The 19,586-nt window shown below is 41.6% G+C and overlaps 1 protein-coding gene and 1 pseudogene across 2 annotated transcripts in view; one reads left to right on the forward strand and one right to left on the reverse strand.

Moving 5' to 3' along the window:
* Positions 1–19,586, reverse strand: part of DOCK1 (dedicator of cytokinesis 1) — a 702,192-nt gene that overhangs the window by 212,682 nt on the left and 469,924 nt on the right. The window lies entirely within an intron of this gene.
* On the forward strand, positions 676–789 carry LOC133389822 (5S ribosomal RNA; annotated as a pseudogene).

The following is a 19,586-nucleotide window of genomic DNA, read 5'->3' on the forward strand; positions in this document are numbered from 1 at the left end:
ATTGGTGGGGTCACACTCTTAGTCCAGTTGTTGAATCTATCAGGGATTGGGTTAGCGTAGCTGAAATCAAAACCTAGTTAATTCTGGAAGTGTTGAAGAAAAAGTAAGGTATGACTTCCTAGGACAGTGGTTCCCAACCTGGGGGCCGCAAAGTAATCCAGAGGGGACCATGAACAGTAAAGAAATGAATTGTTTATTATTATTTTTTTAAAAAGTCTTCACTCCCTGGTCACTGCCTGCTCCCCACTGCCACTGCAGATGATACCTTCCCCTTGCTCCAAATGAGAGGGGAGGACTCTGCTGAAGCACCAGAGTGTCTTTCAGGCACACTGAGGGCAGGTGCCTGCCTATAAAACTTGGCAGATGCCAAAGGAGGCTGAAGTTGGAGCTACCAGGAAGAGGTATCGCCAAGTCCTGTCTTCTTGTACTGCTGATGCTAATGCCTTTGCTCAGAATGACAGGAGAGGGCTTGTCTTGAAGCAAAAAGAAGCAAGGCGGGAAGGAAAGGCTGCTTTCCCCCTTCCTTTCTGGCAGCCAACCTGCCTGCCTCTCTTGGCTCCTGCTTCGTTGTCACCCCCTTTTAAAAATTATTCTTATTTGCAAGGCCACCCAGATCTCACCTTTGACCCAGATGGAGCCAAGGAGCAGTGAGAAACCTCAGGACTTGCTCGCCCCACCCATTACTACCCTGAACACGCCCGATCTTGTCTGATCTCGGAAGCTAAGCAGGGTCAGGCCTGGTTAGTACTTGGATGGGAGACCACCTAGGAATACCGGGTGCCATAGGCTTAGAGGAAGGCAACGGTAAACCACCTCTGAATACCTCTTACCAAGAAAACCCTATGAATATATAAAATATATTAAAAAAAGATTCATAGGGTCGCCCTAAGTCATATTCGACTTAAAGGCATATAACAAGAACAACAAAGTTACAATTAGCATGGAAGGGTCACAAATTATTTTGAGCTTGCAAAGGGGGCCCCATACTCATAAAGGTTGGGAACCACTGCCTTAGGATGTACCTCTTTCCAAGTGTCAACCATGTTGTAGTTTTACAAAAGTGTACTGAAAGGTGAGGAAGTTTGTGGCTTCAATCATCTTGATTTGCCTGGCCTGTGCAGATTCAGGAGGTTTACAAGACTGAAGTCACTCCCAATTATCCACTGGTCTTCCACTCACATCCTTGAGAGTATCCACTAAAAATCTAACAGGAAACCTTGCAGCTCACCTCTCACTAACAGGAGGGGGGGGTCAATTTAAAATCAGGCAGGATAAAAGGAAAACTGTTATAGTATATACACTTGCAGGAACCTGCTTCTTAATACTGCCTGGCAAAGCAGATGCATTTCAAAATAGGATTGCTGCTCCTGTGTTTCTCTTAGAGCACAACTACTACTAGGTGTTATTTTAGCTATGTCTTAGTGATTTTGGAAACCTTAATTAGACTATCCAGGCCATTGCAGTTCATGAAAAAAAACCCTTAACCTCTATTTGTCGTGGTCCAACACAAAGCACTTGAATTAGAATTTCAAGACGGATAAACTAATTTCTATCCCTTGACCTGAGTTGACTCTCTGAATTCAAGGAAACTGGCATTGAGGAGTATCCTCTGGAGAAACAGTCCCCCTGATGCCCAGGCTTCTTCAAAGAAGGAACAACAGGATTGTAAAGGACTCTGGGTCTATCCTATACCCCATATCAAAAGGTTTTTTTTAAAAAAACTGAACATTTCAGAGAATCCGCTAAATAGACTTAGGATGACATTTAGACAATGTATATGGAGAATTAAAAAAGAGGCTACATGGTACCTTCTGGCATTAGAGTTAATCTAGTTGGTAAACTTGACAAAGGTATATTGCGACTGGAATAAGAGAAATGCCAGTGTTTATTACAGTTTCAGCTTTGTCAGTTAGTAAGAACCTCTTTACTTGTCTGCATCAAAGTCCAGATGTTTTGGAGTTTCAATACTGAGAGCAGCAAGCAGATCTTATCCTTCTTCTGCATCTTGAGCACCAAGAATAATCCCTTTGTGCAATACCATGAGATAAATGAAACCCCCACTTGTACCTTATCCTGGCAACCGTGAGTGCCTCTGTGATTTATCTAATGCTCTGGTACTGCTAATGTCCAGTGTTATGTATTGAAACATTGTTAAAGAGGTCTCAGCTTGATATAACTTCTTTCCCTCTTAATATTCCCTCTTAACATTTAAATTGTTTTTAAGTATCTTGAGTGTATGTTTTCATGTTGCAAATAGTTTAATTTTAGCTTAATGCAGATTTTTGTATGTTTTTATTATATGTATCCACTTTCATCTGTAAGCTGCCTTGAGTTCCAATTTTGGAAAAAGGGCGGGGTAAAAATAAAGATAACAATAATAACAATAACAACAACAACAATAATAATAATAATTTCCAGATCCTATTTTTGGCGTAATAGTGTAGGAATTGGTTTATAATATCCCTCAGCAAGAGATCAGAATCCTTGTTAGGTGGATCCACCCTGTTTGCTTATTAAACAAGGACACTATTCACTAATAGGCAAAAAAACAGTTTAAAAACACACTTATAGCCAACAGATATTTCTATCAAACTTTAAAAAGTAGGGAAATTGGGCAGCTATAGTGAATGCACTAGAACAGCCTTTCCCAACCAGTGTGCGTCCAGATGTTGTTGGACCACAACTCCCATCAGCCTCAGCCTGCATTGCCAATGGTCAGGAGAGATGGGAATTGTGGTCCAACAACATCTGGAGGCACACTGGTTGGGAAAACCTGCACTAGAAGCACGTTACAAATTCTTCCAAGCTACACAGGAAGTGGATTGGACTGTGAAAGACCAACCCAAATTGTGTTCACCTTTTGACAAATTTGTAGGGCAGTACAATATCTCAGAGGAGCTCAGGCTCTCCTGGTACATTCACTTGTTGTTGCTGTTATGTGCCTCCAAGTCGACTACGACTTATGGCGACCCTATGAATCAGTGACCTCCAAGAGCATCTGTCATGAACCACCCTGTTCAAATATTGTAAGTTCAGGTCTGTGGCTCCCTTTATGGAATCAATCCATCTCTTGTTTGGCCTTCCTCCTTTTCTACTTCCTTCTGTTGTTCCAAGCATTATTATCTTTTCTAATGAATCATGTCTTCTCATGATGTGTCCAAAGTATGATAACCTCAGTTTCATCATTTTAGCTTCTAGTGATAGTTCAGGTTTAATTTGTTCTAACACCCAATTATTTGTCTTTTTCGCAGTCCATGGTACGCACAAAGCTCTTCTCCAACACCACATTTCAAATGCGTTTTTTTCTCTTATCAGCTTTTTTCACTGTCCAACTTTCACATCCATACATAGGGATCGGAAATACCATGGTCTGAATGATCCTGACTTTAGTGTTCAGTGATACATCTTTGCATTTGAGGACCTTGTCTAGTTCTCTCACAGCTGCCCTCCCCAGTCCTAGCCTTCTTCTGATTTCTTGACTATTGTCTCCATTTTGGTTAATGATTGTGCCAAGATATTGATAATCCTTGACAAGTTCAATGTCCTCATTGTCAACTGTAAAGTTGCATAAATCTTCTGTTGTCATTACTTTAGTCTTTTTGACGTTCAGCTGTAGTCCTGCTTTTGTGCTTTCCTCTTTAACTTTCATCAGCATTCGTTTCAAATCATTACTGGTTTCTGCTAGTAGTATGGTATCATCTGCATATCTTAAATTATTGATGTTTCTCCCTCCGATTTTCACACCTCCTTTTTCTTGGTGCCATCCTGCTTTCCGTATGATATGTTCTGCGTATAGATTAAATAAATAGGGTGATAAAATACATCCCCGTCTCACACCCTTTCCGATGGGGAACCAATTGGTTTCTTCATATTCTGTCCTTACAGTAGCCTCTTGTGCAGAGTATAGGTTGCGCATCAGGACAATCAGATGCTGTGGCACCCCTATTTCTTTTAAAGCATTCCATAGTTTTTCATGATCTACACAGTCAAAGGCTTTGCTGTAATCTATAAAGCACAGGGTGATTTTCTTCTGAAATTCCTTGGTCCGTTCCATTATCCAACGTATGTTTGCGATATGATCTCTGGTGCCTCTTCCCTTTCTAAATCCAGCTTGGACGTCTGACATTTCTCACTCCATATATTGTAAGAGCCTTTGTTGTAGAATCTTGAGCATTACTTTACTTGCAGGTACATTCACTATAGCTGTCCAATTTCCCTGCTTTTTAATGTGTGATAGAAATATCTGTTGGCTATAGGTACTTCCTTAAACCGCAAGGGTTTTTTGGGTTTTTTTGCCTATTAGTGAATTTCTCTGCTTTTTAATCCAGGAGGTAAGAAATGGGATCCTGTGCACATTTGCTGAGAATGGATCTATCATTTGCATGCTTACTGAGTTCAGTGGGATTTACTCCTGTGCAATCATGCTTAGGATAGGTGAAACTGACCATGGGGGAGGAGGAGAAGAGGGGGGAGGGAGGCAGTGAGGGCTGAAGTAGGCATGGAAGGAGGAAAAAGGAAGAGGGGAGGAGAGGAAGAGGGGAGGAGGAAGGGAGGGGAAAGGCAGGTCAGATCATTCGCATGCTTATTGAGTTCAATAGGATTTACTCCCGTGCAATCATGCTTAGAATAGGTAAAACTGACCATGGAGGAGGAGGGGGGACAGGAGGGGGGAGGGGATTGGAAGGGGTGGGGAGGGGAAGTGAGGGGTGAAGGAAGGGGATAGGAGGGATGATGAGGGGAGGGCAGTTTTAATCATGTGCATGCTTTTTGAGATCAGTGGCATTTAGTCCTGTGCAACCATGCTTAGGAATGGTGAAACTGACCTGGGGGAGGAGAGGGGAGAGGAAGGAGGGAGGAGAGGAGGGAGAAGGAGGGGAAGGAGGGAGGAGAGGGGGAAGGAGGGAGGGGAGGGGGAAGGAGGGAGGAGAGGAGATTGGATGGGTGGACACTGGGCAGAGGGGAAGCCCCTTTCCTTTCCAAAAGGAAAACATTGTGAACAATATCATTGTTTTGCAGGATTTCCCCCACCTTTTCATTCTACAGCAGGCACATGTAGTCTCCTACCCAAATTTAAACGCAAGGTGCTCCTGGCCACATCCACACCAGACCTTTATTTTACTTTAGATAGTTTGTGAAGGGTGCTGACAGTTGCTAGGAGACATCCTATTCACCTCACAGAGCTACAATCCCCAGAAGAGGGACTGACTGTTAAACCACTCTGGCCACTGGAACTCCATCAGGGGTAAAGGAGTCTCCTAACAACTCTCAGCACCCTTCACAAACTACACTTCCCAGGATTCTTTGGGGGAAAGCCATGACTGTCTAAAGTGAAACAAAGGTCTGGCATGGGAGTGGCCACTTGATTAGCCAAGCCAAACAGCTGTGAGTCTGGCTTTTAGAACACTGACAGTTGGTTCTTTACTGAGCATGCCCAATGCTATAATAGACTTCAATGTTACATTTCTCAATTAAAGCTCAGCCAGGCATAATTTTAAACTTTAAACTGCAGAAGATGAAGGTCAGAGTATGGGGCAAGGTCAATAATAGGATTACAGTACTCTGTGAGCATGGCTGGCTTATAATTAATTTCAACAAATTATGAGACACTGACAGAAGAAAGCCCAACAGGGGTGTGAATTTTTTTCCTCGTTTAGACTCCGAACTCTCGATTCTCTCTGAGTGTTTTGTGTATTGCCATGAAAACTTTTAGCATGTGTTTTAAATTGTTTTTATATTGTTTTAAATTTTAAAATTGTGTTTTAAATTGTTATAAAAGTGCAATAAATAAATAAAAACTTACAGTAAGTGTTTCTGAGTTCAGGACTATAAGTTTTGTAAGGTTTTCTTTTGAAATGAGCTTATGGGAAGCAGCAGAATGGCATGGGGGTATTTTCAAATTAACATTGCAGAATGTGAAAAATCCATGCTGGCTATAGTATACACTCCTGTGGCTGTATAATCCCATGTTCAATATATTGTGCAAGCCAATTTGCAATGAAAGAGTAAGGGTTCATGCCCCTACAACTCAAGGATGCCATAAAAATATAAATATTTATACCTTGCCCAGTTTTCCAGAATTTTCACTTTTATGGTAATATCAAAGTCACATGAATTTGTCTTGCAAAGTGAAGACTAGGGCTAATGTGAATCATAGAGGCCATCAGCTTTCCTTAGCTTGACTCTGGGTTTGGTCTAACAAAACTTGCATCCTGGAGATTAGCTGTTCTTGATTTGTTTATTCCCAGCATCGTGTTTTGCAGATCTGATTTAGATACTCAGATCTGAGTCTGAGACATGACAGCCATTTTTGGAATAAAGGAAAAAGGGATCACCCCTGATTTAGAGCTTCCCTACCTTTCCCACTGCCCAATCTGCCCACAACAGTCTCCCAGTGAGTTGTGAAAGCAGAGTTAGTAGGAAATTACAGCATTCACTGATTTTATTTTTTCAAGTTTCATTCTGAAATCACAAAAATGAATTCCTAAATGAAAAATCTATATGATATTTAAAGAGAGCACAATAACTTGTCAACTGTCCTTTACATTAACAACTAGCCCTTTTGTAACACAATATTCATTACAGGCAAAGAAATAAGATACAGACTGACATTTATTGTGACCAAGTGAATGATGTTTTTATGTGCTGCAGATCCTAAATGCCTGCAGCAATCACATCATAGAATTCCATCTGCCTAGAACAGATAATTTTATATCATCTTTGTGTATCTGTCAAATTGCATAGTATATCCTTTAACAATAAATCTAATCATAAGTACAAAAAAGAAGCTTATATAGCCATCAGGGCTGGTTCCAAAGGGCGGCCAGGTTGGACACTGGCCCGAGGACCCCGCAACTACAGGAGCCCCTGGGGGGCCCCTGAGGAGCCCTCCGCTCCCCTTCCGCGATCCGTGGCACGAGCCGTGCCATGGATAGCAATGCGCGCACTGCATGCCATCAACCAAGATGGCGGCATAGGCTTCAGCCCCTTACAGAAACCTCGGCCGCCTTCTTGATTGATGGCAACCCTGTGAGTGCAGTGCGCGCAGCTGCAAAGAACAGCAGAGAAAGGTAGGTGAAGCAGGGGGATGGTGGTGGGGGATGGTGGCGGATGGCTCAGAAGCTCGTCTTATGATCCGCGGTGCAGCTCGTGCCACGGATCGCAGAAGGGGAGCGGAGGGGCCCAGGGCAGGCTCATGCCCAAGGGCCCCGGCATTCCTGGAGCCGGCCCTGATAGCCATGAAGAGTTAATTGGTCAGAAAAAAGGGGGAAATTAACTATATAATCTATATTTTAATTTGCTTCCATTTTCGGTATCTAACTGCATTTTCCCCTTTGAAATAAAGCCTAACAGGTGATAAATCAGCCACCTTGTTTGGGGCATTAGGAGACAGTAGCATTATGTTCTGCATGACTGTTTAAGATTATATCATTTTGTTTCACAAGTGGGGCATTACAGAGTCTTAAATCATAAAGTTGTCTCTCTTTATGCTCTGTGGCCACTCCTGTGGCTTTGAAAATCCAATATGAGGAATCATTCTTTATGGTAACTTCTGTAGCTGCAAGCAGAGCAATTTAGAAAACACTTTTATGGGAGCAGTTTCTACATAGTGCTTCAAACAAATCGTTTTGCAGTGACATCATTTACAAAATATGCAGTTTAATAATACAAATGGGTTACCAAATTACCATGATGTAAACAGATAGAAAAGTAGTTTCCTATCATCAGATCTGTAATAAACTAGGACAAAACAGGATTATTTACCCTCATCACTTCAGTCTTGCTAATCTGGCACAATGTTATTCCAACTCAGGCTTTAAATTCAATTTCCTCAAATCTTTTAGTGTGATTTACTAATGTAGAACATGTTGCCTATATTTTTAAGTTAGGAAGATGGAACAAATAACTTTGCTAAAATAAAGTGAGCACAAATTCTGCTTACGGAAGGATTGCTCTGGTGAACACCCCCCTTAACTCCTGACACCACAGTCATCCCCATTGAGAAAATGCCCTTGATTCTTGGAAGAGGCTTTCTGGGAGGAGGAAAGTCACCTTCTTCCCCTCCCTTCTTTGAAGTATGTATCTAAAACCAAGCCAGACATTATGCAACAACAACATAAATCCTCTGTTGGTTTTCTCTTTACAGAAATAATCTTATCCACTAGGAAATCTCATACTCACTTTTGGAGAGTGCAAGTACTTCTATAACAGTTTGCAATCAGTGGCAATCAGATTAGTGCATGGATATTTTCTTTAAAAAGAATTATCACAGGTACTTTGTAGAGGCATTTCTCAGGTGGAGGCCGTTTATCTAATGTGATTTATATAGCTTGTAATAAGTAAGTAAAAATTACCCAAATAAATAAGGTAAACAGGTTTTTAGAATTGTAAGAAGACAATAATTGAAGGCATTGTATCATAATGTCAAACGCAGGTTAAGTGGAGAATGGAAAGCAGGACTATTTCAACAGCTTGTCTCCATCTGGCTGCTTCCTGACCTGTCTCCATTCCAGCTAATCATTATCAGAACTACTATTTAATTTAGGATTGGTACCCAACTTTACTATCTTCTTCTTCCCTTCCCATCACCACTTCCTTTTGTGTTTATTATTTATTTATTTATTTATTAGATTTATATCCCGCCCTTCCTCCGAGTAGGAGCCCACGATGGGTTGTGTCTTTTAGACTGCAAGCCTAAAGTCAGGGATTGTCTTGTAAGTAAAGTGCTCCTTATAAGAGGAGTAAAAATGCTCTAAATAAATATAAATTTGTATTTGCTATATATATATTGTCTTGGGTTTTCGGGAGATGATGCACTACTTTCCAAATGGCTTGAAAGCTGTGTGGATAAATTCTGAAGCGATGGATGCTGGAAACAATATAGCAATGTAAACTAAAGAACAGCATGCTGTTTATAAGTCCTCTTTTTAAAAAAATGTTCAGAGATCAGATATCTAAACAAGGAAGCTGTGAAGCTTATATTTCAAAAAATACTCAATGCCTATCAGAGGCTTTAAAAAGGAAGCAGGGACCTTCTCTTTATCTCCTGGTGAATTGATTCTGCCACCAGAGAGCAGACACCTTAATTTTGGCCAGAACTATTTTTAATTTACTAGCAGTTTGGAAAACTCCTGAAAAGTAGAAGCAATCAGCTCTACCACTTGGTGTTAACAACCCAGATTAATCCTGTAGTTAACCACATGAAACATTTCTGCCAAGAGACTTGTGAATGGTAGTGTGAGAAGTGAATACATGGAGTTTTCTGTACATCTCTGGGAAGACCAAGAGCTGTGTACTGAAGATAGAAATCCAAAGAGAAGGGTTTAAAGCACTCCAACTTTTAAATGTTTTTCCATCAGATTATTTCTAATTTTCAAACACCAGATTGTCAGCTTGCCAAACAAAATGCAGAAGTTGCTATACCTTGCCAGCCAGTTCTTTGCCACTAAGTAAAACCATGCTTTATCAGATAACTGTTTATGGGGAAGGTTGTGTGTTAAAAAGCCAGATTACACCCATAAATCACAAGATTCAGCCCTCAAACTGACTGATGCTGCCCTTAACATGCCAGGATCTTCCCTGGCTCTTTCTGCCCTACACTAGCAGACAGTTATTTTTGAAACCAAAGATTGGCAGGCCTACTCAATGTTGCTATCCCCAAATTCTTGTGTGACATCTGTATAAATAAATAAAACATGTTTTTAGTCTGAACAGGAACCATTTCTTATTTAATGTGAAAGGGATGGTGTTCAGAGTTCTGAACAATTAAAAGTTTTATTAAAATACCCCACCTTGATTAGATAATTGGTAGCAGAAGATGGAGAAGTTGCATACTTTCTGCGAAAATAAGACCAGGAGCAGACTGCGGTACAGATCATGAACTGGTCGTATTGAAAATCAGAGTGAAGCTAAAGAACAACAACAAAGCACTCATAATGTCAAAATACAATTTAAATAACTTTCCAGAAGAATATAAAGATCAAATAAGGAACAGATTTGAGGCTTCAAATTTAGTTGACAGAGAACCAGAAGAACTATGGAGACATTATCGAGGAAGAATGCAAAAAGACAATACATCTAGTTAAAAAGAGAGAAAGACCTCAATGGATAACTAACAAAACTCTTAAAATGGTTACACAGAGAAGGAAAGCAAAAGCAAGAAGAGACAGAAACACAGTCAGAACCCTAAATGCAACAATACAGCGACTAGTACGTAGGGACAAAGAGAACTATTACAATAGTTATTGTGTAGAAATAGAAGAGGACAACAAAAAGGGTAGAACAAGAGCCCTATTCCAAAACCAGGGTAGGGATGTTGAATAATCAACAGGGGAACACACTGACTGATCGAGATGAAATAAAAGGAAGATGAAAGCAATAAACTGAAGAACTCTATAAAAGAGAAGCCAGGATGACAGATTCATTCACGGAGGAACTGTATGATGACGAACCAGAAATTTTAGAATGTGAGGTGAAAGCTGCTCTTAAAATACTTGGAAGAAACAAATCATCATTACTGAGACTGAATTTGTCCAAATTTTGACAAAAAATTGTCAACAAATATGGAAAACTAAACAATGGTCCACAGACTGGAAGTGTTCAATATACATCCCAATTCCAAAGAAAGGGGATCCCAGGGAATGCAGTAATTATAGAACTATTGCCTTAATATCTCTTGCGAGTAAAGTAATGCTCAAGATTCTACAACAAAGGCTCTTACCATATATGGAGTGAGAAATGCAGATGTCCAAGCTGGATTTAGAAAGGGAAGAGGCACCAGAGATCATATCGCAAACATATGTTGGATAATGGAAAGGACCAAGGAATTTCAGAAGAAAATCACCCTGTGCTTTATAGATTACAGCAAAGCCTTTGACTGTGTAGATCATGAAAAACTATGGAATGCTTTAAAAGAAATGGGGGTGCCACAGCATCTGATTGTCCTGATGCACAACTTATACTCTGCACAAGAGGCTACTGTAAGGACAGAATATGGAGAAACCGATTGGTTCCCCATCAGAAAGGGTGTGAGACAGGGGTGTATTTTATCACCCTATTTGTTTAATCTATATGCAGAACATATCATACAAAAAGTGGGATTGGACCAAGATGAAAGAGGTGTGAAAATCGGAGGGAGAAATATCAATAATTTAAGAAACGAATGCTGATGAAAGTTAAAGAGGAAAGCACAAAAGCAGGACTAGAGCTGAACATCAAAAAGACTAAAGTAATGACAACAGAAGATTTATGTAACTTTAAAGTTGACAGTGAGGACATTGAACTTGTCAAGGATTATTAATACTTCGGCACAGTCATTAACCAAAATGGAGACAATATTCAAGAAATCAGAAGAAGGCTAGGACTGGGGAGGGCAGCTATGACAGAACAAGAAAAGGTCCTCAAATGCAAAGATGTATCACTGAACACTAAAGGCAAGATCATTCAGACTATGGTATTCCTGGATCTCTATGTATGGATGTGAAAGTTGGACAGTGAAAAAAGCTGATAAGAGAAAAATCAACGCATTTGAAATGTGGTGTTGGAGGAGAGCTTTGCGCGTACCATGGACTGCAAAAAAGACAAATAATTGGGTGTTAGAACAAATTAAACCAGAACTGTCGCTAGAAGCTAAAATGATGAAACTGAGGTTATCATACTTTGGACACATCATGAGAAGTTATGCTTCACTAGAAAAGACCATAATGCTGGGAAAAACAGCAGGGAGTAGAAAAAGAGGAAGAACAAACCAGAGATGGATTGATTCTATAAAGGAAGTCACAGACCTGAACTTACAATATTTGAACAGGGTGGTTCATGACAGATGCTCTTGGAGGTTGCTGATTCATAGGGTTGCCGTAAGTCATAATCGACTTGAAGGCACATACCAATAACAAAAAGCTATGTGATCAAGGGTAGAGCAACTGCCAGACATATTAATGCAGGGGAAACCATTCCATTTAAACAAAACACCTCAAGTGAATTCTGTTTTCTTATGTCCTTTGTATTAGCTGTGAGTGATATTTCTGTTTCTGCAGTGTGTGATCTCCCCAAGAACTCACCAGCTAGGTACAGTGCCCTCCCAGGTGCTTGGTAAGCCCTTTATTTTTTTCAGTCCTATGGAAAATACTATTTTTTGGAAAATATAGAACCAAGCTATGATACAGTATACAACACAGGCGTTAACACTAGCCCAGTTCACACATCAGTTAAAAAAAGAACTCTGTTTGCATGTGAATGAGCACCATGCTGATGCATGCAACTGAAAATTTCTCATTCCTCTGCTCCACCACTCCTGTTGCTGACAGCAAACAAGACAGAGTCTGATTTGTGATGGCGTCGGAACCTGGCCTCATGGTTTCACCCAAACAAACCATAAGTAGCAAGCCAAGAAAAAACTGTGGCTACTACTCATGGTTTTTTGGAGAGAAACCAACCATGAGAGTGGGTTCAGATGTCACAATAAGCAGATTCTGGCTTGTTTCCAGATGGTGTGGCAGTCGTAGCCGAGGAGAGGGTGCAAGAAATTTTCATGTGCTGTGTTTGTCACAACGGAGGAAGAGAGATACATACATTTTTTCTTTGGAGAGAGGTTTGCCCTACCCACTTTTGTCTCGCCTAACTCCTGGAAGGTTGGATAAGTTCCAGTTGAGCCTTCAGCTTGAAATAGATTTTCACCCCTGTCTTAAAATACAAAGTTTTCATTACATAAACATTCTATTTCCTTGCTCTTTACTTCTGTCATTTCAAATCAGTCATCTAGATGCTAGGAAAAAGCTGCAAGTCTGCTTTATTTGTTCAACATGCATAAACTGTTCTCACCTCGTGATAAAGATAGTTCACTGACATAAAAAGCAGTACTTAATAGTCTCTGATAAAAACTGAACAGACAACAACACACTTCTTTTGTTTAGCCAGCACCAGTCAATAGTAGCATCTTAACATTTGGTTAGATGTTTCCACAATTTCTTCCTTTGCGAAACACTGTCATGTGCCCTTTTTATAGGCTACTATGAGTCTGTCATCACAAGGGCTTGTATGCCTGAATTCACCCTCAGTCAGTGTAGATTAATCATCTGACTCCATATATAGCAGCTTCCTATATTCCTATAATACTATGGTCATCATCCAGAATCTTCACCATAGATTAAATCTGGAGTTCAGGACAGATTCCAAGATCCAGATGAATTCAGAATTCAGTTCGGTAAAAAGCAGGGGCAGGGTGGAATGGAGGGAGAAGAGAGAACTCTACCTGGAGGGAGAATGTTAAGCATAAAAGGATTCTTTCTTAGTAAAGAACTGTAGGTACCTATATATCGATTTTATGCTGCAATACATGTACTTCTTTGATTATTATCTGTGGATCATATTTGTGGAACATACCCACAAATTTTAAGATAGTAGATTGAGAACAGATCCAGAACTAAACATATTCAGATTTGCTGGATCTTTATTTATATCTTTATTTAAGGTTTTTATTTAAGATTTATTTATTTTGCTGGATCTTTATTTAAGCAAACTGTATAAACTGTCAATATCTCAATTTTTTTAACAAGTTAGCATAATCGGTTTATTTTGAAAATTAAGCACATTGTAGGCATAGCTATTTTTTTTTTTAAAGTATACAGCTTGGAATAAAGGAGCATGACAAAAGAAGACAGCATAAATACAAACAAAAGTTATTTAAAAGGTGCTTTTTCACATTATAAATGACTAAAAACAGATATTTTTAACATGTCCACTGCAATCTTGCTTTGTGACCTATCCATTTGTATCACACACTGCAATGAACTGATTCCTCAACAGAGTTCTCATCAGCCTGCCCTGGGCGCTGGCACATGCACACACGCCCCACCCACCTACCTACCTGACAGGTGGAGGAGTGGGAGGTTGGGCTGGAGATCGAGCGAGAGAGCGAACAGGGGGAGGTTGGGCAGGAGGTCGAGCGAGAGAGCGAGCAGGGGGAGGTCGAGCGAGAGAGCGGGGGGGAGGTCGAGCGAGAGAGCGGGGCAGAGGTCGAGCGAGAGAGTGAGCGGGCAGGTGGGCTGGTGAGTGGGTGGGCAGCAGCAGCTCCCTCCCTGCGATCTGTGGCAGGGGACCTGCCACAGAAAGTGAGCGCTACTCCCCCACTGTAACGAGGGGCTCTCGGGCCGGTGGGCAAGTGAGCGGGCACGGGTGGGCCGGCAAGCGGGTTGGGATACCTCCCTGTGATCTGCAGCAGCTTGCCACAGAAGGGGAGTGCTACTCCCCCATCATAATGAGGGGCCCTTGGGATGGTGGGTGGGTGAGCAAGCAAGTGGGGGGGAGGGCAAGCAAGGCGGGGGGAGAGCGAGCGGGTGGGCGTGGATGGGCCGGCGAGATTGCATGCAGCTCCCTCCCTGCGATCCACGGCAGGCAGCCTGGCGCGGAAAGGGAGCACTACCCCCCACCATAAGAAGGGGCCCTTCAGGGGCCCCTATGGGCCATGGGGCCCTCCATCAGGGCCCCACCTGGCCGCCCTTTAGAGCCGGCCCTGGTTCGCATACTCATGCTAGAGTGTGAAACAGGAGTGAGGGGAATGCCATGGGCTGATTGTAAATTCTACAAAACATGTTTGAGAGGTGGTAGGCAGAAAAAGCAGATTAAATATTAGACAGGTGCCATCTCTTATCTTTTCAGCACCCATTGAAGACCTTCCTCTTTCAACAAGCCTCTTAAGTTGAGACCTTATCCCAGTCTGCGTCTGTGTTGGAATTGCTTTTTTAAATGTTTTTAAATCTTTTTTAAAAAAACAATGTTTTTAACCTTTTTTAAGGTGTCTTGAAAGCTTTTAAAATGTTTTTAAAGATGTTTTGTTTTAATGTATTTTAAAGTCTGTTTTTATGATGTTTTAAAGTGTTTTAGTGCTTTTGTTGGCCGCCCCGGGCTCTTCTGGGAGGAAGGGTGGGATATATAAATAAATAAAGCAAGCAAGCAAGCAAGCAGAGATGGTCTTCTCTTGCTTTGCACATTCCATCTTCCACACATTTTTATGTGATCCACATTTAATTCATCTCTGCAAAGAAGACATCTGATTGGCATTCACATCACTACGCAGAACACCATCTGGTGAACTCCATTCTCAGTGTTTTGGAAAACGTTTTAATTGCAACCAACAGTGATGCATGTTAATGTTCTGTATGTTAACAGGAAACTTGTCAATAGCTTGCCCATTAGCGTGTGAATAGTACTGTACAGAACTGAGACAAAATGGTGTGGCTCAGGAGTTTTTGTGAATGTTTTCTCACCTGCAAAGAGCTCCTCCTTTTCAGTGATAAGAACTTGAAAACATAAGCAGAATAGAAGGAGGGGCATGCCCTCCCCCCTTATCTTTCCAGTGCTTGGAATCACTCCAGAACAAGCTTTCTCACAGCTCCAATCAGCTGCTATTTCAGAACTAATTTCTGTTCTTAGGTAAATTTTGTTCTGATAAGACTAAGACCAGTGCTTGAACCTGTGTGATGATGCTTGAGGGTTAAACATTCCCGGATGACATGAGGTATTTAGAGCCATAGCAGTCTAGTTTTCAGCACAGTTTTGGGACTGAGGCTGACTTGGTCACTCTGGCAGATCACCCAATGTTTAGTTGTGGGCAGGAGCTGTAGCTTAGTGGTAGAGCACACAGTTCTCATGCAAATGATCCCAACTTCAATTCCTGGTGTATCCAGAGAGGGCTAGGAAAGATTCAGTCCTGAAACCCTGCCAAACTGCTGCTAGTCAGTGTTAACAATACTGAGCCAGATGGACCAAGAGGCTGATTTGGTACAAGACAGCTTCCTACATTCCTATAAGATAGAAAAGCAAGTGTAACCCTGTTGTTTCCCCTTGATCTCAGCTTTGGTGCCATCGACCATAGTATCCTCCTGGATCACCTCAGTGGGAAGGAAAAAGGGGGTAGGCTACTGTAGTGGATCCAATCCTTCCTGGAAGAAAATTCTCAAAAGATGGTGTGAAGATTCTGCTTCAACCTGTAGTTTTTGGCTTTATTATTCTTATTCTTAATAGACCACTTCACAGCATAAAGCTATCAAAATGGTGTACAAGATAAAAACAGAATAAAACACAGAAATACAAGCTCTAAAACAATAAAACCATCCACATGAACTCCAAAAACAAAACAATTTCATCAGATATAAAACTGATATTCCATAACTGACTGGAATATCATTTGCACCTCAGGAAAAGCCTTCCTAATCAAAAATGTCTTCTGTAGGCATCTAAACATCATCACATGAAGTATCTGTCTGATTTTGGCTGGCAACTGATTCCAGAGAGCTTGAGCTGCAGCACTAAAAGCCCTGTTTCTAGTACATGCTAAGTGCACCTCTGGGGTATATAGCACTCTCAGCAGTGCCCCATATGAGGAACACAGGGCAGGATGTATTGGGCAAGGTGGTCCATTAGATATCCTGGTCCCAAGCTGTTCAGGGCTTTAAATGCTAAAAGCAAAACCTGGAACTGTGCCTGGTAGCATATTGACAGCCAGTGCAGCTCCCTCAACAGAGATGTTATATGGTGTCAGTGGGTGTGCCCCAGTCAACAACCTAGCTGCTGCATTCTGCACCACCTGCAACTACTATATTAAGCCCAAGGGAAGCCCCACATAGAGCTCATTGCAGTAATCCAGCCTTGAAGTTACCAATGCCAAGATCACAGCGGCCAAACTATGTCAGTCCAGGAACAGCCATAGCTGTCTTACCAACCGAAGCTGGTTAAAAGGCACTCCTAAATACCAAGGCCACCCATGCTACCTTATGTGATACTACAAGGTTTCATAATTTCATGTACTGTATCTGACCACTGGGTAAGATCACTGCAGGATTTGGGTGCAGTACCTGTGATGTTCCATGCTTTATTGTTAATGTTTTCTGCTTAAATAATAGATAATATATGGTAAGTTGTTTATATTAGAGTGTATATAGTAGTAGTTTGTTTGTGAGGGGGGAATGAATGAGTTGAATGTTGGTGTGTGCTGTATGGTGATTGGCTGAGTGTATGAGGGTTGAATGATTATATTTGACTGCATGATAGTTATGACTCAGAGATGAGTTTTAGTTTGTAAGTTAGATAGGGCAAAGTTTATGATTGAGGCCTTGGTTTATGAGACAGGAGTGGTTTGTCTTTGGGTAGTGGAATAGGTTATTTGCACAGTAATTAAGGAACTTAAGTGTACTATATTTGAACTAAAGAACAACTAACTGTAATCACATGCTTAACAACTGAGTTCAGGTAATCTTATCTTTTTTTTTCTGTGCAATAAAATCTGTTTAATTTTACAACATGACTAGTTCTTGGTCAGCTATCAACAAGGACGTAAGTATTGGCTGAACATATACAAAGGTTCTGAAATAGTATCAGTGGTGGCAGCACAGTTTACCTCAGGGAAACAGTACCAGGTTAAGGAAGCAGCCCATATCAGTGATCTTTCAAAAAGGAACAAAGATACACAGGGGGGTGAAGCTTGCCTGTAAACCTGGTTGTTTATAGCAAGGCTGAGGGAATATAGCAGAGTCCCTAGAAGCAGCATTGCTATAAGAGTATGTTGGGTAAACAAAACATGTCCCCATCTGCTACAAACAGTGTGGTGGCAGATAAGGGTGCAACAGTACTATCTGAGCACTGATGACCCCTAGCTCTTGTTTCTCCTTTTCATTTGGTTCAGCTGTGGTGTTTGAGGTTCTAAAAAGATGTCTGGGATCATGATGAACTGAAAGAGGATGAATAAAGCAGGACAGGGGAGTGTGACCCTGTTATTCTTACTTGGCTTTTGATACTGTTGACCATGGTATCCTTCTGGGCTGACTTGGTGAGATGGGTATTGGAGGCACTGTTTCATAATGGTTCCGATTCAATCTCCAGGATCGTTTTCATAGAATAGCATTGGGTGATTGTATTTCGGCCCCCTGGCAGTTGTGCTGTGGGGTGGTACAAGGTATCATCTTGTCCCCGATGCTGTTTAACATCTATATGAAGCCCTTGGGAATGGTCATCCTGAGATACAGGGCAAGGTGTCAGCAGTACGCTGATGATACCCAGCTCTATTTCTTTGTAACATCTGAATTGAGAGAGGCTGTGCAAGCCCTGGACCACTGCCTGGACTTGGTGGTGGGCTGGATGAGGGACAATAAACTGAGACTGAATCCTAACAAGATGGAAGCACTGCGGGTTGATGGTTCCCGAGTTCAGATAATTGGTCAACGGCCTGCTTTGGAAGGGGATGTACTCCCTCTGAAAGAGCAGGTTTGTAGTCTAAGGGTGCTCCTTGATCTATCTTTGTCACTAGACGCTCAGGTGACCTCAGTGGCTAGGACTGCCTTTCACCAGCTTCAACTGGTAAGACAGCTGATGCCGTTTCTGGACCGGGATAGCCTGAACACTGTTGTCCATGCACAACCTCGAGGGTGGATTATAATAAAAAAATAATAATAAAAATTATAATTTTTTTTATAAAAATATGTAAAATTTTATTTGTGAGTCGCCTATCTGGCCGAATTAACGGCCACTCTAGGCGATGTACATTAACACAATAAAATAAAAATACAACATAAAACCAATACAACCACACTCAATAATTAAACTAATCACCCCTCTTACATTTAATCAACATCATTAAAAACTAACCCACCCCAGCGATCCCATAGGCCTGCCTGAACAGCCAGGTCTTCAAGGCTCGGCGGAAACCTATCAAGGAGGGGGTATGGCGAAGGTCGAAAGGAAGGGAATTCCAGAGGGTGGGGGCCACAATCGAAAATGCCCTCTCTCTGGTCTGCACCAGCCTAGCTGTTTTCGCTGGTGGGACCAAGAGAAGGTCTTGTGTGGCTGATCTTGTCCGGCGGCATAATTGGTGATGCTGGAGGCGCTCCTTCAGATAAACTGGGCCGAAATCGTATAGGGCTTTAAAGGTCAACACCAGCACCTGTAATGTGCTCTATGTCGGGCTGCCCTTGAGGTTGGTCCAGAAGCTGCAGTTGATGCAAAATGCAGCAGTGTGACTGTTCACTGAGGCAGGGTATCACCAACATGTCACCCCGCTGCTGAAAGAACTGCATTGGCTGCCCATTAGCTGCCAGGCCAAGTTCAAGGTTCTAGTTTTGATGTAGAAAGCCCTATACAGCTTGGGACCAGGATACCTGAAATACCATCTTGCCCTTTAGATACCCAGTCAATCACGATGCTCTGTACATGAGGGTCTCCTGCAGACACCATCTTATCAGGACATCCATTCCACACAACATAGGAAGCGGACCTTTAGTGTAGTGGCACCTAACCTTTGGAATTCTGTACCCTTAAATACAAGAGCAGGATATAAAATAAATAAATAAATAAATAAACTCAAACTTAATCCAGACAAGATGGAGATGTTTATTTATTTATTTATTTAATTTATAACCCGCCTTTCTTTTCATCATAAAAACCCAAGGCAGCTTACATATGGTTCCCAGGCGATCTCCCATCCAGAAGCTGCCCAGACCTGACCCTGCTTAGCTTCAGCAGGGTGCTGTTCTCATGTGCCTTCAGACCATAGCTTAGGATGGCTGCTGGTTCAGGTGTCCTTGGGATAGGTGTTCAATCTG

This window comes from Rhineura floridana, chromosome 7 (genome assembly GCF_030035675.1).
Source record: "Rhineura floridana isolate rRhiFlo1 chromosome 7, rRhiFlo1.hap2, whole genome shotgun sequence".
Classification (NCBI taxonomy): Eukaryota; Metazoa; Chordata; class Lepidosauria; order Squamata; family Rhineuridae; genus Rhineura; species Rhineura floridana.